This window comes from Enhydra lutris, unplaced genomic scaffold, assembly GCF_002288905.1.
Source record: "Enhydra lutris kenyoni isolate GAN:26980312 unplaced genomic scaffold, ASM228890v2 scaffoldscaffold16, whole genome shotgun sequence".
Classification (NCBI taxonomy): Eukaryota; Metazoa; Chordata; class Mammalia; order Carnivora; family Mustelidae; genus Enhydra; species Enhydra lutris.
Genome location: NW_019154100.1, coordinates 17,385,957 through 17,406,672, shown reverse-complemented (window position 1 = coordinate 17,406,672; position 20,716 = coordinate 17,385,957).

The following is a 20,716-nucleotide window of genomic DNA, read 5'->3' as shown; positions in this document are numbered from 1 at the left end:
ATAGTAGAAGATAGTCCAATGGAGAAAAACGAAAAAGGAAAGAAATACATGGAGTTCTGTGATGGAGGAGTTGTAATTTTAAGTTTGGTGATCTGGTGACACGGCGCTAAGAAAGTGACCTTTGAGCAAAACATTAAGCTGTGGAAGGGGTAAACCATTATGCTGCCTTCATCTGGAAAGCATGGTAGACAGAAATGGTGAGTAAAAAGCTCCAAGGTAAGGGGACATATGGTGTGTTCGAGGAAGAGCATGGAAGGCCAGTGTTATGGCATGCATGTCTGCAGTTATATTAATTTCATCTGTACTTGCATGCGAGGGCACCCCTGCCCTGCATATGCAAGGAGGCTCTCTAAAACGCCTGAGACATTTCGAGCAGATATACCTTTCAATAACATAATTATGTCAGTGAAAGTTAAGGTGTACTATAGACAATTCAGGTGTAAGGAAACTGCTCTTTGAAGATATGCCCTTTACATGAGAATGGGACGCATCAGCCAAGCCAGTGAGGTGAGAGATGATTCTGATGTGTTTGTAATTGTATCATCACAATGCTTGTATTGTGCTCATGTTCTACAGTATAGTAAGTACTCCAAACCCATAAATAAATTTCATCATGAGATTGACAATGATTTCTTACCGATCCTTTCTTTTTGGGAAACCTAGTCTGTGAAGTGATTTTCTCATCTCTCTACATAGCTTTGAAGATGATGGGAAACACAAAATTCATTCAGTTGATAGCTTTAGAGAATATATAGTAAAGACTATAAAGAGAATATGTACTGTAACATAGGAATATGTAATGAGTTAGTAAACAAAATATAGGGAAGTCAAAGCTGTGATATTAGTCATTCCTTAATGTAATTCCTGACTTCACTGTATGCTTGTTTGTTTGCCAACATGGGAAGAGTTTTAGAAAAGTGTTGTTTGGGGTTTCCATGCTCTTGGGTTGCTTTGTATCAGGAGTAGTCTCTTGGAAGGAAAATTGGAGGGAAGACTCACTTAAAACTAACAATAATAAGATTGGAACTGCCTTTTTTTCCCTCTCTCTCTCTATTTTAGTAGAAGCAAGAGAATACATTGGGGCCTTTGATAAGATTATACATCCTCTTTGATAATATCTAGGGGACTGTGTCCTTTTGACAGCATTAGTAGCAAACTACCCAAGGAGGCATCAGCTGTCTCTCTACAAAACAGATTTGCAACTGTCATTCCTGTTTCTATGTGAAGAGAAGAGGAAAAAAAAGAGGTTCTGTCATCTAAGGTTTTCTTCAGTTGAAATAAATAATAATATAATAATAAATAAATAATAATAAAAATTAAAATAGTTAAAAATAATGATGAAGATGAATAAAGACCAAGGGAACTTTGTGCAGGGCTAACTAGGGACATAATGGGACTGACCCAGAGGTGAAGTCAGATTTTCTGTTACCTGGTCCTGGATCACTGCAAGGTTCATTGAATGAACCTCAGACCTAGAGCATTTTTATCTCTCTTAGAGTGTGTTCCAGTTAAGGGGCAGTGCTGTTAAGATGGCTGAGCTGCCAACTCTATGGCCTTGAGGATCTCTAAACCCGACTGTGCTCTGGCTATAAATTAGCTGAAATGATTCCAGGGACTCTCAGTTGCATCTTTCTTTTTCTCCTCTATGATTGATAAGCCAACTCAGCTCACTTAGAATGATGTTTATAAAATATTTTATAAGCTACTGAAAAAGTGTCCTGCATTTAGCCCTGGAGTTTATTTGGGTTCTCTTCTTGCAAAAAAAGATACATACCATATACCTAATGATATGGGATAGATATCTTGACAAGTGAAAATAGTACCAAATGGAGAAATAAAAGGCTGGGGTAGCCATTAGTTACGTGAATGATAAATGTTCTGAACAAGAGCCATTTTGGTTTTGTTTTATGTATCATTCATTGTTTAGATGGAAGTGGTTCATTTTAATAGGAAAAAGATCACCTAGTACAGGAGGGCTTACAATGAGAAACAGCAGTTCTCTAACCCACATGTTTTTTTATCCACAGTCCCATTCCAAAGAGGTAGCTCCTTGTAATTTTTGGTTTTGTTCTGCTGCATGTTTATTTTTTTAAAATCTGAAACATTCATTTTCCTACACCTTTATCAGAGTATTTTAGAGGATATATTCAGTACCTTAACAATGAAAAAGGAAAGAAATATATGGAGCTCTGTGATGGAGGAATTGTAATTCCTTAAAAGTCATTTGTGGCTCTGTCAATTCATCTTTTTCCCTCCCCCAACCCATGGCAACCACTGATCATTTTTATGTCTCCATAATTTTGTCTTTTCTAGAATGTCATATAATTGAAATCATACAGTATGTAACCTTTTCAGACTGACTTCTTTTACTTAGTAATATGTCTTTAAGGTTTCTCTAAGTCTTTACATGGCTTGATAGTTCATTTCTCTACAGTGCTGAATAATATACTATCAATTGGATGTTCCTCTATTTAAGTATCCATTCACTACTGAAGTACATCTTGGTTGCTTCTGAGTTTTGGCGATCATGAATAAACTGTTGTACAATATGTGTCCAGGTTTTTGTGTGGATAAAAGTTTTCAACGCCTTTGGATAAGTATCAGGGATAGTGGGGCACCTGGATGGGTAAGTCAGTTGAGGGCCCAACTCTTGATTGATTTTCTCTTGATTTTACATGAGGTCATGATCTCAGGTTTGTGAGATCAAGCCTGGTATCTGGCTCTGTGCTGGGCATGGAGCCCGCTTAGGATTCTCTCTCCCACTCCCTCTACCTCTCCCACCCTGCTCTCTCACTCTTTCTCTAAAAAAATAAATAAATAAATAAAATTAAAAATCAATCAATCAATCAGGGAGAGTAATGGCTTGATTGTATGGTGAAAATATGTCTAGTTTTCTAAGAAACTGTCAAGCGGTCTTTCAAAGTAGCTGATCCATTTTATACTCCCACCAACATGTATGAGAGTTCCTGTTGATCTACATCCACGTATCGGTTGGTGTTGTGAGAATTGTGACTATTCCAAAAGTGAGTAGCTGTGTCTCTCTCTTGTTTTAATTTGCATTTCCCTGATGATGCATGTTGTGGAGAATCTCTTCATATGCTTATTGGACATTTGTGCATCTTTTTTGTTGTGGTGTTTCTTTTACTTTATTTTTATTAACGTATAATATATTATTTGCCCCAGGGATACAGGTCTGTGAATCGTCAGGCTTACACATTTCGCAGCACTCACCATAGCACATACCCTCCCCAGTGTCCATAATCCAGCCACCCTACCCCTACCCCCCACCCCCAGCAACCCTCAGTTTGTTTTGCGAGATTAAGAGTCTCTTATGGTTTGTCTCCCTTCCAATCCTGTCTTGTTTCATTTTTTCCTTTCCTACCTCACAAACCCCCCCACTCTGCCTCTCAGATTCCTCATATCAGAGAGATTAAATGATATTTGTCTTTCTCTGATTGACTTATTTTACTTGGCATAATACCCTCTAGTTCCATCCACATCATTGTAAATGGCAAGATTTCATTTCTTTTGATGGTTGCATAATATTCCATTGTGTGTGGGTGTATATATATATATATATATATATATATATATATATATATATATATCATATCTTCTTTATCCAATCATCTGTTGATGGACATCTAGGTTCTTTCCATAGTTTGGCTATTGTAAATACTCAGTAGTGCGATTGCTGGGTCATAAGGTAGCTCTATTTTCAATTTTTTGAGGAACTTCCATACCGTTTTCCAGAATGGCTGCACCAGCTTGCATTCCCAACAAAAGTATAGGAGGGTTCCTCTTTCTCCACATCCTTGCCAGCATCTGTCATTTCCTGACTTGTTAATTTTAGCCATTCTGACTGGCATGAGGTGGTATCTCACTGTGGTTTTGATTTGTATTTCCTTGATGCCAAGTGATGTGGAGCACTTTTTAATGTGTCTGTTGGCCATCTGGATGCCTTCTTTGCAGAAATGTCCGTTCATGTCCTCTGCCCATTTCTTGATTGGATTATTTGTTCTTTGGGTGTTGAGTTTGATAATTTTTGCACTTTGTAGATTTTGGATACTAGCCCTTTATCTGCTAGGTCATTTGCAAATATCTTCTCCCATTCTGTTGGTTGTGTTTTGGTTTTGTTGACCGTTTCCTTTGCTATGCAAAAGCTTTTGATCTTGATGAATTCCCAGTAGTTCATTTTTGCCCTTGTTTCCTTTGCCTTTGGCGATGCTTCTAGGAAGAAGTTGTGTGGCTGAGGTCGAAGAGGTTGCTGCCTGTGTTCTCCTCAAGGATTTTGATGGCTTCCTGTCTCCCATTGAGGTCTTTCATCCATTTGAGTCTATTTTCGTGTGTGGTGTAAGGAAAGGGTCCAGTTTCATTCTTCTGCATGTGGCTGTCCAATTTTCCCAACACCATTTGTAGAAGAGACTGTCTTTCTTTTTTTTTTTTTTTTTAAAGATTTTACTTATTTATTTGACAGACAGAAATCACAAGTAGGCAGAGAGGCAGGCAGAGAGAGAGGGGGAAGCAGGCTCCCTGCTGAGTAGAGAGCCTGATGCGGGGCTCAATCCCAGGACCCTGGGATCATGACCTAAGCCGAAGGCAGAGGCTTTAACCCACTGAGCCACCCAGGTGCCCGAGACTGTCTTTCTTCCATTGGGCATTCTTTCCTGCTTTGTCGAAGATTAGTTGACCATAGAGTTGAGGGTCCATTTCTGGGCTCTGTATTCTGTTCCATTGATCTATGTATCTGTTTTTATGCCAGTACCATACTGTCTTGATGATGACAGCTTTGTAATAAAGCTAGAAGTCTGGAATTGATTGCCACCAGCTTTGATTTTCTTTTTCAACATTCCTCTGGCTATTTGAGGTCTTTTCTAGTACCATATAAACTTGAGGATTATTTTTTCCATTTCTTTGAAAAAAAATGGATGGTATTTTGATAGGGATTATATTAAGTGTGTGGATTGCTTTAGGTAGCATAAACATTTTCACGATATTTTTCTTCCAATCCCTGAGCATGGAACATTTTCCCATTTCTTTGTGTCTTCCTCAATTTCTTTCATGAGTACTTTGTAGTTTTCTGAGTACAGATTCTTTACCTCTTGCTTAGGTTTATTCCTAGGTATCTTTTGATTTTGGGCACAATGGGATTGACTCTTAATTTCTCTTTCTTCTGTCTTGCTGTTGGTGTATAGAAATGCAACTGATTTCTGTACTTTGATTTTATAGCCTGACAATTTACTAAATTCTTGTATGAGTTCTAGCAGTTTAGGAGTGGAGTCTTTTGGGTTTTCCACATAAAGTATCATATCATCTGCAAAGAGTGAGAGTTTGATTTCTTCTTCAGATGCCTTTTCTTTTTGTTGTCTGATTGCTGAGGCTAGGACTTCTACTATTATGTTGAATAGCAGTGGTGATAGTGGACAGCCCTGCCATGTTCCTGACCTTAGGGGGAAAGCTCTCAGTTTTTCCCCATCAAGAATGATATTTGCTGTGGGCGTTTCATAGATGGCTTGATTCCTCTTTGCCTACACTGTGCAGAGTTTTGATCAGGAAAGGATGCTGTACTTTGTCAAATGCTTTTTCAGCATCTGTTGAGAGTATCATATGGTTCTTGTTCTTTGTTTTATTAATGTATTCTATCACATTGATTGATTTGCGGATGTTGAACCAAACTTGCAGCCCTGGAACAAATCCCACTTGGTTTTGGTGAATAATCCTTTTAATGTATGGTTGGATCCTATTGGAAAGTATTTTGGTGAGAATTTTTGCATCCGTGTTCATCAAGGATCTGTAATTCTCCTTTTTGATAGGGCCTTTGTTTGGTTTGGGATCAAGGTAATGCTGCCTTGTAAAATGAGTTTGGAAGTTTTCTTTCCATTTCTGTTTTTTTGGGAACAGGCATTAATTCTTTAAATGTTTGATAGAATTCCCCTGGGAAGCAGTCTGGCCCTGGGCTCTTGTTTTTTTGGGAGATTTTTGATGACTGCTTCAATCTCCTTACTGGTTATGGGTCTGTTCCGGTTTTCTATTTCTTCCTGGTTCCATTTTGGTAGTTTATACATCCTTAGGAATGCATCTTTTTCTGCCAGATTGTCAAATTTGCTAGCATATAGTTGCTCATACTATGTTCTTATAATTGTTTGTATTTCTTTGGTGTTGGTTGTGATCTCTCCTCTTTCCTTCATGATTTTATTTGTTTGGGTCCTTTCTCTTTTCTTTTTGATAAGTCTGGCCAGAGGTTTATCAATCTTATTAATTGTTTCAAAGAACTAGCTCCCAGTTTCATTGAATGAAATCAATAATATAGAAACCAACTTGGTTTCTATATCATTGATTTCTTCTCTGATTTTTATGATTTCTCTTCTCCTACTGGGTTTAGGCTTTCTCTGCTGTTCTTTCTCCAGCTCCTTTAGGTGTAGGGTTAGGTTATGTACTTGAGACCTTTCTTGTTTCTTGAGAAAGATTTGTAATGCTATATACTTTCCTCTTAGAACCACCTTTGCTGTGTCCGAAAGACTTTGAACAGTTGTGTTTTCATTTTCATTTGTTTCCATGAATATTTCCAATGCTATAATTTCCTGATTGACCCATTCATTCTTTAGTAGGATGCTCTTTAGCCTCCATTTATTTGAGTTCTTTCCAGCTTTCCTCTTGTGATTGAGTTCTAGCTTCAGAGCATTGTGGTCTGAAAATATGCAGGGAATGATCCCAAACTTTTGGTACCAGTTGAGACCTGATTTGTTACCCAGGAAGTGATCTATTCTGGAGAATGTTCCATGTGCACTAGAGAAGAATGTGTATTCTATTTCTTTGGGATGGAATGTTTTGAATAGATCTGTGATGTTCATCTGGTCCAGTGTGTCATTTACAGCCTTTATTTCCTTGTTGATCTTTTTCTTGGATGATCTGTTCATTTCAGTGAGGGGATGTTAAAGTCCCCCACTACTATTGTATTACTGTCAATGTGTTTCTTTGATTTTGTTATTAATTGGTTTATATAGTTGGCTGCTCCTATGTTAGGGGCATAGATATTTAAAATTGTTAGATCTTCTTGCTGGACAGCCGTTTAAGTATGATATAGCGTCCTTCCTCATTTCTTATTATAGTCTTTGGCTTAGAATCTAATTTATCTGATGTAAGGATTGCTACCCTGGCTTTCTTTTGATGTCCATTAGCATGGTAAATTGTTTTCCACCCCCTCACTTTAAACCTGGAGGTGTCTTTGGGTCTAAAATGAGTTTCTTATAAACAGCATATTGATGGTTTTTTTTTTTTTATTTATTTATTTGACAGAGAGAGATCACAAGTAGAGAGGCAGGCAGAGAGAGAGGAGGGAAGCAGGCTCCCCGCTGAGCAGAGAGCCCAATGTGGGGCTTGATCCCAGGACCCTGGGATCATGACCTGAGCCGAAGGCAGAGGGTTTAATCTGCTGAGCCACCCAGGTGCCCCGGGGTTTGTTTTTTATATCCATTCTGATATGCTGTGTCTTTTATATGGGGCATTTAGCCCATTTACATTCAGGGTAACTATTGGGAGATATGAATTTAGTGCCATTGTATTGCCTGTAAGGTGACTGTTACTGTATACTGTCTCTGATCCTTTCTGGTCTACTACTTTTAGGCTCTCTCTTTGCTTAGAGGACCCCTTTCAATATTTCCTGTAGGGCTGGTTTTGTGTTTGCAAATTCTTTTAATTTTTGTTTGTCCTGGGCGCTTTTTATCTCTCCTTCTATTTTCAATGATAGCCTAGCTGGATATAGTATTCTTGCCTGCGTATTTTTCTCATTTAGTGCTCTGAATATACAATACCAGTTCTTTCTGGCCTGCCAGGTCTCTGTGGATAAGTCTGCTGCCAATCTAATATTTCCAGCATTGTATGTTACAGACTTCTTGTCTCGAGCTGCTTTTAGGATTTTCTCTGTCACTAAGACTTGTAACTTTTACTATTAGATGACAGGGTGTGGACTTTTTTTATTGATTTTAGGGGGGATTCTTTGTGCCTCCTGGATTTTGATGCTTGTTTCCTTTGCCATATTAGGGAAATTCTCTACTATAACTCACTCCAATATACCTTCTGCCCTTCTTTCTCTTTCATCTTCTTCTGGGATCCCAATTATTCTAATATTGATTCAACTTATGGTATCACTTTTCTCTCAAATTCTCCCCTCGTGGTCCAGTAGTTATTTGTCTCTCTTTGGCTTAGCTTCTTTATTCTCCATCATTTGGTTTTCTATATCACTAATTCACTCTTCTGCCTCATTTATCCTAGCAGTAAGAGCCTCCATTTTTTATTGCACCTCATTAATAGCTTTTTTTATTTCAACATGGTTAGATTTTAGTTCTTTTATTTTTCCAGAAAGGGATTTTAATTCTCCAGACAGGGATTCTCTAATATCTTCCATGCCCTTTTCATTTTTTTTTTTAAGATTTTATTTATTTATTTGACAGAGAGAGATCACAAGTAGACAGAGAGGCAGGCAGAGAGAGAGAGAGAGGGAAGCAGGCTCCCTGCCAAGCAGAGATCCCGATGCAGGACTCAATCCCAGGACCCTGAGATCATGACCTGAGCCGAAGGCAGCGGCTTAACCCACTGAGCCACCCAGGCGCCCCTTCCATGCCCTTTTCAAGCACAGTTAGCACCTTGAGAATCATTGTTCTGAAGTCTAGTTCTGACATATTACCAGTGTCCATATTGATTAGGTCCCTAGCTGTCGGTATTTCCTCTTGTTCATTTTTTTTGTGGTGAGTTTTTCCACCTTGCCATTTTATCCAGATAAGGATATATGAAGGAGAGAATAAAATACTAAAAGGGTAGCAAAGACTCCAGAAAAATGTACGCTAACCAAATCAGAAGAAGTCCAAAGCCGGGGCGTTGGGAGGAGAGGAGAAGAAAGGGGAAAAATAAAAATAAATAAATAAATAAATAAATGTGTGTGTCTGTGTGTGTGTGTGTGTGTGTGTGTGTGTGTGTGTGTGTGTGTGTTTATGAATAGAACAGAACCACCCACTTGATTTTGGGTGCATTCTGGTCTCTTAGAAGAAACTAGCTCCCTAAATTCTAATGAAAGAAAAACTAATTTATATACAAAAATAAGGATAAACATGATGAAGGGATGGAACATAACTGTAAAGATGAAAATTAAAATAAAATTCTAAAGAAGGAATTGGTAAGAAAGGTTGGTAAAGAAAAGGAAAAAAAAAAAGAGAAGAGAATGTGAACAGGCTGGAGACTAGAACAAAGCCATGTGCTAGATTTAGGGTATATTTAGATCTATTAGAAAAAATTGTATCCCAAAATTTTAAAGGAAATAAACTTATATGTATACAAAAAATAAGGCTAAATACAATGAAGGGTTAAAATATGACTATAACAATGAAGATTTAAACATTAAAAAAAAGGTTTTGTTACGATAAACTAGTTAAAAAACATTGAAAGAGGAAAAGTTAAAAAAATAGAATAAGAAAAATAATAAAATTAAGAAAATTTAACTTTGCAACACTAAAGGATCATGGGAAAAAGCCATGAATTTTATGCGTTGCTTTCCCCTATCTCTGTAGTTCTGCTGTTCTCATTGTCTAGTGAACTTGCTCTTGGCTGGATGTTCTTGCTGATCTTCTGGGGGAGGGGGCTGTTGCAGTCAGTCTCCAATGTCTTTGTGTGAGGCAAAATTGCACTGTCTTTGCCAGGGGCCAGGCTAAGTAATCTGCTGTGGTTCGCTCTAAGGAGATTTTGTTCCCTGAATGCTTTCTACAGAGCTTTGGAGGACGGGAATGAAAATTGCGACCTCCCAATCTCCCGCCTTGAGGAGCTTCGAGCTCAGGACCCCAGTCCCAGTGCACTCTCAGAGAAGAGCAGTCAATCCCTCCCTTCTCCCTGGTCTCTGGCCACACTCCATCCTCATCCAGCCTCTGACCAAGTGTTTCTATCTCTGGCACACAGCCCCATTTGGAGTCTCCAAACCCAGCAGATTATTGCTGCATGCTCCCGTGCCACTCCCTTGGAGGAGGAAAGGGGAGAGGAGTGTCTCTCTGGATATTCCACTTCTAGGGTCCCTGCTCAAAGACCAGTGGCCCGACTGTACCTTGGATCATGGTTTAAGGTAACATTGAGCTGAGAGTTCACTCCTTGGCCCTATCTCTGTAGTCAGCTTTCTTGCACTGATACCTGGGAGCTGTGCCACAATCAGACACCCCCAGTCTTTCTGTGACCCCGTGGGACCTGAGCCCACACTGTCCCAACAAGTGCTCTACCCTGCTTAGCCTCTGGACGGATGTCCCTCAGTGGAGCAGACTTCTAAAAGTTCATATTTTGTGCTCCGCTGCTTTACCACTTGCGGGGAGCCAGCTTTTCCCCCTGCAGTCTATCTTGCCATTGTTTCAGACTCACTTCCCTGAGTGTCCTACCTTCCAGAAAGTGGCCTATTTTCTGTTCCTAGAATTGCTGCTCTTCTTCTCTTCTATTTCCTGTTGAGTTTGTATGTGTTCAGAGTGGTTTGATAAGTACCCAGCTGAACTCCTGGGACCTGATGTCATTTCAGTCTGCTACTCCTCCACCATCTTGCCTGCACTCTGATGTGGTGTTTCTTTTCTTTTTTAAATTTTTATTTATTTTTTAAAATTTCTTTTCAGTGTTTCAGAATTCGTTGTTTATGTACCACATCCAGTGCTCCATTCAATACGTGCCCTCCATAATACTCACCACCAGGCTCACCCAACCTCCCACCCCCTGCCTGTCTAAAACCATCAGATTGTTTTTCAGAGTCCACAGTCTCTCATGGTTCATCTCCCCCTCCAACTTCCCCCAACTCCCTTCTCCTCTCCATCTCCCTATGTCCTCTGTGTTATTCCTTATGCTCCACAAATAAGTGAAACCATGTGATAATTGACTTTCTCTGCTTGACTTATTTCACTCAGCATCATCTCTTACAGTCCTGTCCATGTCAATACAAAAGTTGGGTATTCATCCTATCTGACAGAGGCATAATACTCCATAGTATATATGGACCACTTCTTCCTTATCCATTCGTCCGTTGAAGGGCATCTTGGTTCTTTCCATAGTTTGGCCACTGTGGCCATTGCTGCTATGAACATTGGGGTACAGATGGCCTTTCTATTCACTACATATATATCTTTGGGATAAATACCCAGTAGTGCAATTGCAGGGTCATAGGAAAGCTCTTTTTAATTTCTTAAGGAATTTCCACACTGTTTTCCAAAGTGGTTGCACCAACTTGCATTCCCACCAATAGTGTAGGAGGGTTCCCCTTTCTCCATGATGTGGTGTTTCTTAAGGTTCTGGTTTGTCTTTTAATTGGGTTGTATAGTTTCTTACTGTTGAATTTTAAAAGTTCTTTTTACTTTTTACTTTTTTTTTTAAATAAGATTTATTTATTTGAGAGACTGTATGTGTGTATGAGTGGGGGAGGGGTTGAAGACAGGCTCCTTCGAGCAGATGCCTTGTTATGCTTCAAGCTCAATGCAGGGCTTGTCCTCAAGACCCAGGAGTTCCTGACCTGAGCTGAAACCAAGAGTCAGATACTTAACCAACTGAGCCACTCAGGCACCACTGTATATTTCAGATAACATTCCTTCTCAGATTTAGCTTTTAGAAATATTTTCTCCCAATCTGTGGCTTGTCTTCTCATTATCTTTACATAGAAGAAACTAGGTTTGTAAAATTAATTTATTTCATTTTAATGAAGTCTAGTTTATCAATTCTTTCTTTTATGGATTGTGTCTTTGGTGTTGTAGCTGGAAAATCATTCTCAACCCGAAGTTTTCTAGGTTTTCTCCTGTGTTATCTTCTAGGAATCTTATAGTTTTGTGTTTTGTATTTAGATATGTGATCCATTTTTAGTTAATTTTCATGAAAAGTATAGGATTTGTCTAGACTTTTTAAGCATGGATGTCTAGTTGTTCCAGCACCATTTGTTGAAAGGATTATCTTTTCTCCTTGTATTGCCTTTGTTCTTTTGTCAAAGATTAGGTAAATATATTTGCATGGGTCTCTTTCTGGGCCTTACAGTCTCTTCTATTGATAAGTTTGTTTATTCTTTTGCCACTATAACTGTCTTGAATCCTGTAGTTTTATAGTAAATCATAAATTGAGTAGTGTCAGTCTTCCAACTTTTTTCTCCATTTGGAGATTTTGTTGCCTCTTCTGGGTCTTTTACCTCTCCATATAAACTTAAGAATCTATGTATTGATAATCCATAAAATAACTTATTGAATTTTGATATGGATTTCATTGAATCTCTGAATCAAGTTGGGAAGAATTAACATCATAACAATATTATATCTTTTTATCCATGAATATGGGATATCTCTTCCTTTGTGTAGTTAGTTTTTATTTCATCAGAACTTTTTTTGTCTGTTTGTTTTTTAAGTCCCACACCCAACCTGGGGCTTGAATTAATGACCCTGAGTTTAAGAGTTTTGTGCTCTACCAACTGTGGTAGAGGCCACCAGCCTGGTGCCTCTCATTCATCAGAGCATCTTAGTTTTCCTCATAGAGATGTTATATATATTTTTTGTTATTTTTATACCTAAGTATTTCATTTTTGGGATGCTGATGTAGGTGGTATTGTGTTTTTAACTTCAGATTCCACTTGTTCATTATTAGTATATATGAAAGTGATTGATTCCTGTATATTAACTTTTTATTCTGCAGCCTTGCTATAATTGCTTATTATTTACAGGCGATTTTTTTGTTGTTTCTTTGAGATTTTCTACATACCTGATTATGTCATCCACAAACAAAATTTTATGTCTTATTTTACAATCTCTGTACCTTTTACTTCCATATGTTTTCTTTTCTTATCTATTAGCTTAAACTTTCAGAATAATGTTGAAAAAGAGTGGTGAGAGGAGACATCTTTGTCTTCCATCTGATCTTGGTAGAGAAGCTTTGAGCTTCTCATCATTAATGATATTAGTGGTAGGTTTTTATAGATATTATCAATTTAAGAATGCTACCCTTTTATTCCTCATTTACTCAAAGTTTTTATCACAAGTGAATGATGGATTTTATGAAATGCTTTTTAAAAAATCTATTGATGTGATAATGTGATTTTTCTTATTTAGTTTGTTAAGGTGATGGATTATATATATATTTTTAATGTTGAACCAGACTTGCACAGATGGAGTAAATCCTTCCTGGTCGTGGTGTATAATTCTTTTTATACATTGCTGGGTTTGTTTTGCTGATATTTTGTTCAGAATTTTTGCAGCTATATTCATGAGAGATATTGATCCGTAGTTTTCCTTTAATATTTTTGTCTAGTTTTGGCATTATGATAATGCTGGCCCCATAAAATGAGTTAGGAAGTACTCACTCTACTTTTATCTTCTGAAAGAGTTAGTGGAGGGTTGATATAATTTCTTCCTTAAATGTATGATAGGATTCACCAGTGAACCCATTAGCATCTTTTGGTTTTGAGGGTCAATAATTGATTCAATTTCTTTAATGGATATTGGCCTATTCATATTATCTATTTCTTCTTGTGTGAGTTTTGGCAGATTGTGTCTGGGTTTTCAAATTTGTTGCCATAGAATTGACCATAGTCATACTTTATCCTTTTAATGTCCATGGAATCTGTGGTCATACCCCCTTTTTCATTTCTGACAATAATAATTTGTGTCTTCACTCTTTTATTCTTAGTCTGTCTAGAGGCTTGTCAATTTTATTGAGCTTTTCAAAGATCTTTTGGGTTCATTGATTTTCTCTATTGACTTCCTATTTACAATTTCATTGATTCCTGCTCTAATTCTTATTATTTCTTTCCTCCTTTTTACTTTGGATTTAATTTGCTCTTCATTTTATAGTTTCCTAAGTTGGAAACTTAGATGATTACATTTAGATGTTTTTTTCTTTTCTAATATATACATTATATTTTTATCTAAGTGCTATAGATTTTTCTTTTTTTTTTTTAAGATTTTATTTAGTTATTTGACAGACAGAGATCACAAGTAGGCAGAGAGGCAGGCAGAGAGAGAGAGGAGGAAGCAGGCTCCCTGCTGCACAGAGATTCCGATGTGGGGCTCTATCCCAGGACCCTGAGATCATGACCTGAGCAGAAGGCAGAGGCTTTAACCCACTGAGCCACCCAGGCGCCCCTAAATGCTATAGATTTTTATTTAAGCATTACTTTTGCTGTATCCCACACATTTTGATAAGATGGGTTTTCTTTTTTTTTTTCAAGATATTTTTATGGCTTCTCTTGAGATTTCTTCTTTGATGCAAATGTTAGAGGTGTATTATTTAATCTCCACTTATTTTGGCTTTTCCAGTCATCTTTCTGTTACTGATTCCTAACTTAATTCCTCTGTGGACTAAAAGCATACATTCTATGATTTCTATCCTTTTAAATTTGTTAAGGTATGCTTCATGGCCCAGAATGTGGTCTGTTTTGGTGGATGTTTCTTATCATCTTAGGAAGAATACATATTCTGTTGTTGGATGAAGCAGATTGTAGATGTCAACTATATCCAGCTCATTGATGGTGCTGTTGAGTTGAGCTTTTTTTTTTTTTTTACTGATTTTCTGTCTACTGGATCTTTCCATTTCTTTTTTTTTTTTCTTAAGATTTTATCTATTTATTTGACAGAGAGAGAGAGATCACAAGTAGGCAGAGAGGCAGGCAGAGAGAGAGGGGGAAGCAGGCTCCCTGCCGAGCAGATAGTCCCATGTGGGGCTTGATCCCAGGACCCTGAGATCATGACCTGAGCTGAAGGCAGAGGCTTTAACCCACTGACCCACCTAGGCGCCCCTTTCCATTTCTAATAGAAGGATGCTATAGACTCTAGCCTTTATAGTGACTTCATCTATTTTTCTTTGTATTTCTATTAGTTTTTACCTCACATAGATTAATGTTCTGTTGTTAGATGTTTATATTTTAATGATTGTCATGTCTTCCTGAAGAATTGACCCCTTAATCATTATGTAATGCCCTTCTTCATTCCTAAGAACTTCCTTTGCTTTGAAGTCTGCCATTTGAAATACACCTATTCTTGCTTTCTGTTGATTGGTGTTACAATGGTTTATTTTTATCTTTTCATTTAATCTATATTCATCTTCATGTTAAAACTGGTTTTCTGGCAGACAGCAAACACTTGGGTTTTATTTTTTGATCCTCTCTGACAATCTCTTTTAATTGATACATTTAGACCATTGACATTCAAAGTGATTATTGATGTAGTTGGATTAATATCTACTGTGTCCATTACTATTTTCTATTTGTTGCCCTTGTTCTTTGTTTCTGTTTTCGTCTGATTCTATTTGTTAATTCTGCTTGTTCTCCTTCATTGTGTTTGATCTCTTACATATTTGGTGGCTTTTGAGTTTAAGTTCATATTTCTTAGATGTTTACCTGGCATTTTGTTAAGTCCTTGGTTTTGGATTCTTGTACATCAGAAAAGATAGGAAATTTTTCTATCAGTGGCTATACTTAATACTGATCTAAGACCACCTCAAAATAAATTCATGCTTTAAGATTCTTTATACACTATATCATTGGTTTGTAAAAGTCAACGAGAACATATTTGTATTTATAAATTCTTAAGAAAGTTAACTTTTGGGGTGCCTGGGTGATTGTGGGTTAAAGCCTCTGCCTTCGGCTCCTGGGATCAAGCCCTGTATTGGGCTCTCTGCTCAGTGGGGAGCCTGCTTTCCCCCCAGCCCTCTCTCTGCCTGCCTTTCTGCCTACTTGTGATCTCTGTCTGTCAAATAAATAAATAAAATCTTAAAAAAAAAGTTAACTTTTTTCCTCTGCCAACACCAACTTTTGAGACACATTCTTTTTTTTTCTTTTATTATTTGCAGAAAAGGTGTAGTTGGTGGTAGAAGATGGAGGTGTGTTGTGAGAATACAAACCTAAGAGACTATAGGAGACAGAGAACACCTGTATAATAACTAAGAATATGGCACCATATCCTCTCTAGTTTATTTAGGAAAATCATCTCTCAGGGTTTCCATGTTGGCTTGGCTCTAGGGTTTATTCACGTTTCCCATGATTGTGAAACTTTGAAATCAGAAGCTCAAGATTACCTGGGTTTGGTAAATATCTTCCAGGTAAAAACATGTTTATTTTGCTTAGTTTCTGTCACTTTATTTTTAAGCCTCAAATAATCCTTACCTTTTTATAGCATACCCACAAATTTAACTAATACTATATACATTGCATTTTTAGTTATTTTTAGAACAGGTTATGTTAGGGTATCTAGGCTGCCAGAAAGAGAATTTGCCTCATCTGCTTCTTGTTATTTTTAGTAAATTTTCTAGTATACTACTCATTCTCCTTCTATTTCTTTAACTGTTTATGAGTGTGTTCTTTATTTTGTTCTTATCATTATTACTGTCATTTTAAGTGGTTACAACAGGAAAGCAAATATGTATGTTTAATCAAATTCACTAAATTACTAAAAAGCCAAATTTTAATTACTTTGAAAATCTTTATTTTCAAGATAGAAGACATTTTTAAACATCACTATGAATATTCTTTATTTTTCATTATTTTGAAAGTGGATTTTTAAAGTGGACTAATGGGAAAGTGTTTTGTATTAGATTGGATATATGAAAATTTAGTATATCACAGTTCTTATGCTATGATTAGATTTTTTTAAACAGTTATATACTCAGTTTGTTCTTTCAGCAAATTTAAGTCTTTTTGGAACATAAATTAATTGCCAAATGCCAGATAAATACATTCACAAAAGTACATTACTTTTTCAAGAACGAGAATTTTTCTTTTGAAATGTATTTAAAGAATAATAATATTCTTCTATTTTAGAATGTTAGACATATTTTAAATTCTATTTGAGGTTACTTATATAACTGAATTTTTAAAATGCATTGTCATAATATCTGGATATAATATGGAACTTTTTATTTTACTGTTCATTTAAAAACACTGACATGGCAGAAATTTCCAGCCTCTGATCAAGACACGTATATTAACATTTCATGGAGAAAGGGAAATGTGGATCATATTTAGGATATGCCAAATAGTAAAATAAATATACACTAGATAAGAATATTTCCCTGTGGTTTGGCCCACATAGACATATTCCCTGGCAAGTTGACAACTACTCTCTTGGGAAGTGTAAACATTTAAAAAAAGCTGTATATGTATTTATTTGGTATTATCTGCTCTAGAGTAGGCTTGGCTATGGCTGTAGCAATAGCAACTGTCAGAATTGGTAGTCTTCTAGGAGATAAGATTAGATGGAGAAATTAGGAAGTATTTATTTTGGACTGATATAAATCTGAGTTTGGCAAACATTTGCACAGATTCTATGTTTGGGGTACCATAATCCCTGTCAGTTCCATGGATGCCCTGTAGTTAGGTTTGCATCATTTGTTAAGTAGACATGTGTTATATTAGAGAAACAAGGAAGAAATAAGTCTTCAACAAAGTATTCCTTTATTAAATTAGTACTACTATAACTCTGGTCTGACTCCAGACTAAAATTCAGTAGGCTTGACTCACTGTTGAAATTTAAAGGTATTTCAAATTATAAAAAAGAAACCTTGAAAATCCAGCTGGCTAATATTTGAACATCTATTATCATCTGTTCCTGTTGTTGGCTATCTTAATGACTAGAATGAAGTTCCTGTGGAAAATTTTTCTAATCCAGCTGATAGCAGTAAAGATCTATTAACAGAAATAAGTGTTCCTCTTCATTCAATTTGATTGTTGTTGCTTTTCAAAATATGAACTCAAAGCTAGGATTTTTGCAGTGGGGGTTTGAGGATTCTATCACAAGATTTTTTTCCCTGGAAGGCCATCATAAGCTCAGTATGGAATCTTGCCAAGGGTTTCTAGGTTACTTCTCCTAGAAGCACTCAGAATATTTAGTGAGTTATAGAAGGTAATTTGTAACATACTACATTCAGTATTACTTTTTGAGTATTAGCATCATTTGTAGACTATCATGATTAGCTTCTTAACAATAAATTTAGGTGAGCAATTTGAAAATGTGATATCTATGGTATGAGCATGCTAAAGCACTGACAATCTTATAGAATAATATATTTTCTTTATTACATTTAATATAGGTGAATATTAGCTGTTGTTATCTCCTACCAGGAAATTTTGGTTGGCTTTGTTTGCTCATGAAATTACAGCCTAAGTGAATTCAGTTTAAGACATGGAAAAAAGAAGATAAAGGGTTTTTTTGTTTTTGTTTTTGTTTTTGTTTTTAAAGATTTTATTTATTTATTTGACAGAGATCACAAGCAGGCAGAGAGGCAGGCAGAGAGAGAGAGGGAAGCAGGCTCCCTGCTGAGTAGAGAGCCCAATGCGGGGCTCGATCCCAGAACCCTGGGATCATGACCTGAGCCGAAGGCAGAGGCTTTAACCCACTGAGCCACCCAGACGCCCCAGAAGATAAAGTTTTACTGTTCTAAACATTTATTACTATGAGGGTTTGCCTGGGTGGCTCAGTTAAGTGTCCAGCTCTTTTTTTTTTTTTTTTTTTTTTTTTACGGTTTTTATTTATTTGACAGAGAGATCACAAGTAGGCAGAGAGGCAGGCAGAGAGAGGAGGAAGCAGGCTCCTTGCTGAGCAGAAAGCCCAATGCGGGGCTCTATCCCAGGACCATGAGATCATGACCTGAGCCCAACGCAGAGGCTTTAACCCACTGAGCCACCCAGGTGCGCCGTAAGTATCCAACTCTTGATCTCACCTCGGGTCTTGATCTCAGCTCAGATCTTGATCTCAGATTTGTGAGTTCAAGCCTCGCACTGGGTTCCACGATGGGCATGGAACCTACTTTAAAAAAAAAAAAATGTATTAGCATGAAAGGGTATGTCTTTTGATTTTATTCTAAGCTAATGTTCAAAATGATCTCTTATATTTTAGAAAGATGACATCAGACACAATGTTACAGCACAACATTGTGATTAATAAAATTTTAAAAATTAAGAGGTTTAAGTTTGAGAAAAATCTACATTTTCTCTACATTATAATAAGCTCAAAGTTATCCTTATAGTAATGTCTGTCTGTCTGTTTATTTATTTATTTGTGCTGGTGTGCATAAGAGTGTGCAAGCAGGGGGAGGGTACAGAGGGAGAGAGAGAGAATCTTAAGCGGGTTCCTCACCCAGTAGAGGTTTGATCTCACAACCCTGAGATCATAACCTGAGCCGAGATCAAGAGCTGGACACAACTAACTGAGCCAACTGAGCCACCCAGGTGCTCCTATCCCTTTTTACCTTTATTACTCATCCTTTAAGAACAGAAGAAAGCTCGAGTTGAGTTAAACCTGATATTTAGTGGATCATGTTTAATCTTAGATATGTCCATGAGAATGTTTTGTTTTTAATTACTTCATAGAATCCTGTATGTCCATTGTTGTAGCACTTATGTTTGCTTTAATTTTAATTTTTATTTTTGTACATTTCCATAAACTGTAAGCTTTATGACGGCAAGACCATACTCATCTTGTTCATATTATATCCCTGGTATTTATCACAGTGTTTCTCAGAATAAGTTCTCAATAAATATTCACTATGCAGATAATTGATTTAACACATTACTTCTTGGTTTAAGAAAAGGCTCAACATTTTTTTTTCTTTAATGTATAAATTCAGAATACTTCTCTCCCACAAAGATGGCTAAGAAAAAAAGAAAAATAATCAAGGGAAAACTCAGGCATACATTATTCTTAAGCTTACAGCTGCTTACACCCTCATCTAGAAAGTTTGTTTTTATTTGGGCTCTGGATGAGTTTACACAACCTTGTTTTTGTAGTTGAAGTAGGCTGATTCTTATAGCTATGCATGGAGCTAAAATTAAGTAGGAATTGGGAGAACAGCAGGGAAGAACTGGATTTTTTCCACCAATCTTCATCCTTCACGAGCACTGTAGACCATTTTCCAAGACTGTGGTGATATAGGTCTCCTTAGAAATAACTGATGAGACAGAGGAACAAAGAATACAAGCCAAATGTCCTGTAAATCTAGAAGCAAAAGCCCTCTGATCCAAGCAGACGGTGTTATGACATCCTGTACCTGGCTTCATAAAATTCCCTAAGGTAAACACATAATTCAGGCAAAAGATACATCTGAAAACATTCGTCAGTTGCTCAGTTTTCAAGAATGGCATTGTGTTAGATTTGCAGTGAATAGCATTGAATATTGTAGTTTTGGTAAATGACCTAATTGTTGAGAGTAATGTAATATAAATTGCTTATTTCAGACGGACATTTTTCGTTACCTTTGTATCTTCTTAAACTTTTGCCAACAATAATAATTAAATTCAGAGACATGTCTAACGGGGAGAGAATTCTCTCTCTCATGAGTCACTTCAATCACCTTCCTGTTGATGGGGCAAAAACACCCATTTCGAAAGTGAGAGTGGAAGTGAAGTACCACACAGTGAATAAAGAGCTGGACTAGAAAGCAGAGATTGAATTATAGTCTTGGCTCTGTCACTTATTACATGTGTGATCCTGGCTGAGTTCTAAATACTGTTCTGGTGCTCAATTTCCAAATTTGTATTTATGGTTCTCCCTACCTGACTTACCTCATCAGAACTAAGGTGATGAATATGAAATCTCATTTTGCTCTATGGTATCACTCACATTTGAAATATTACACTTATGTATCAAGGTTAAATTTCAAAGAACACAAGGATGTTGTCATTTAGAAACAGGTTTTGGAAAGGTAACAGCGATGCAAAGAAAGAGAATGATGGTTGGAAGGGGGAAAAAAG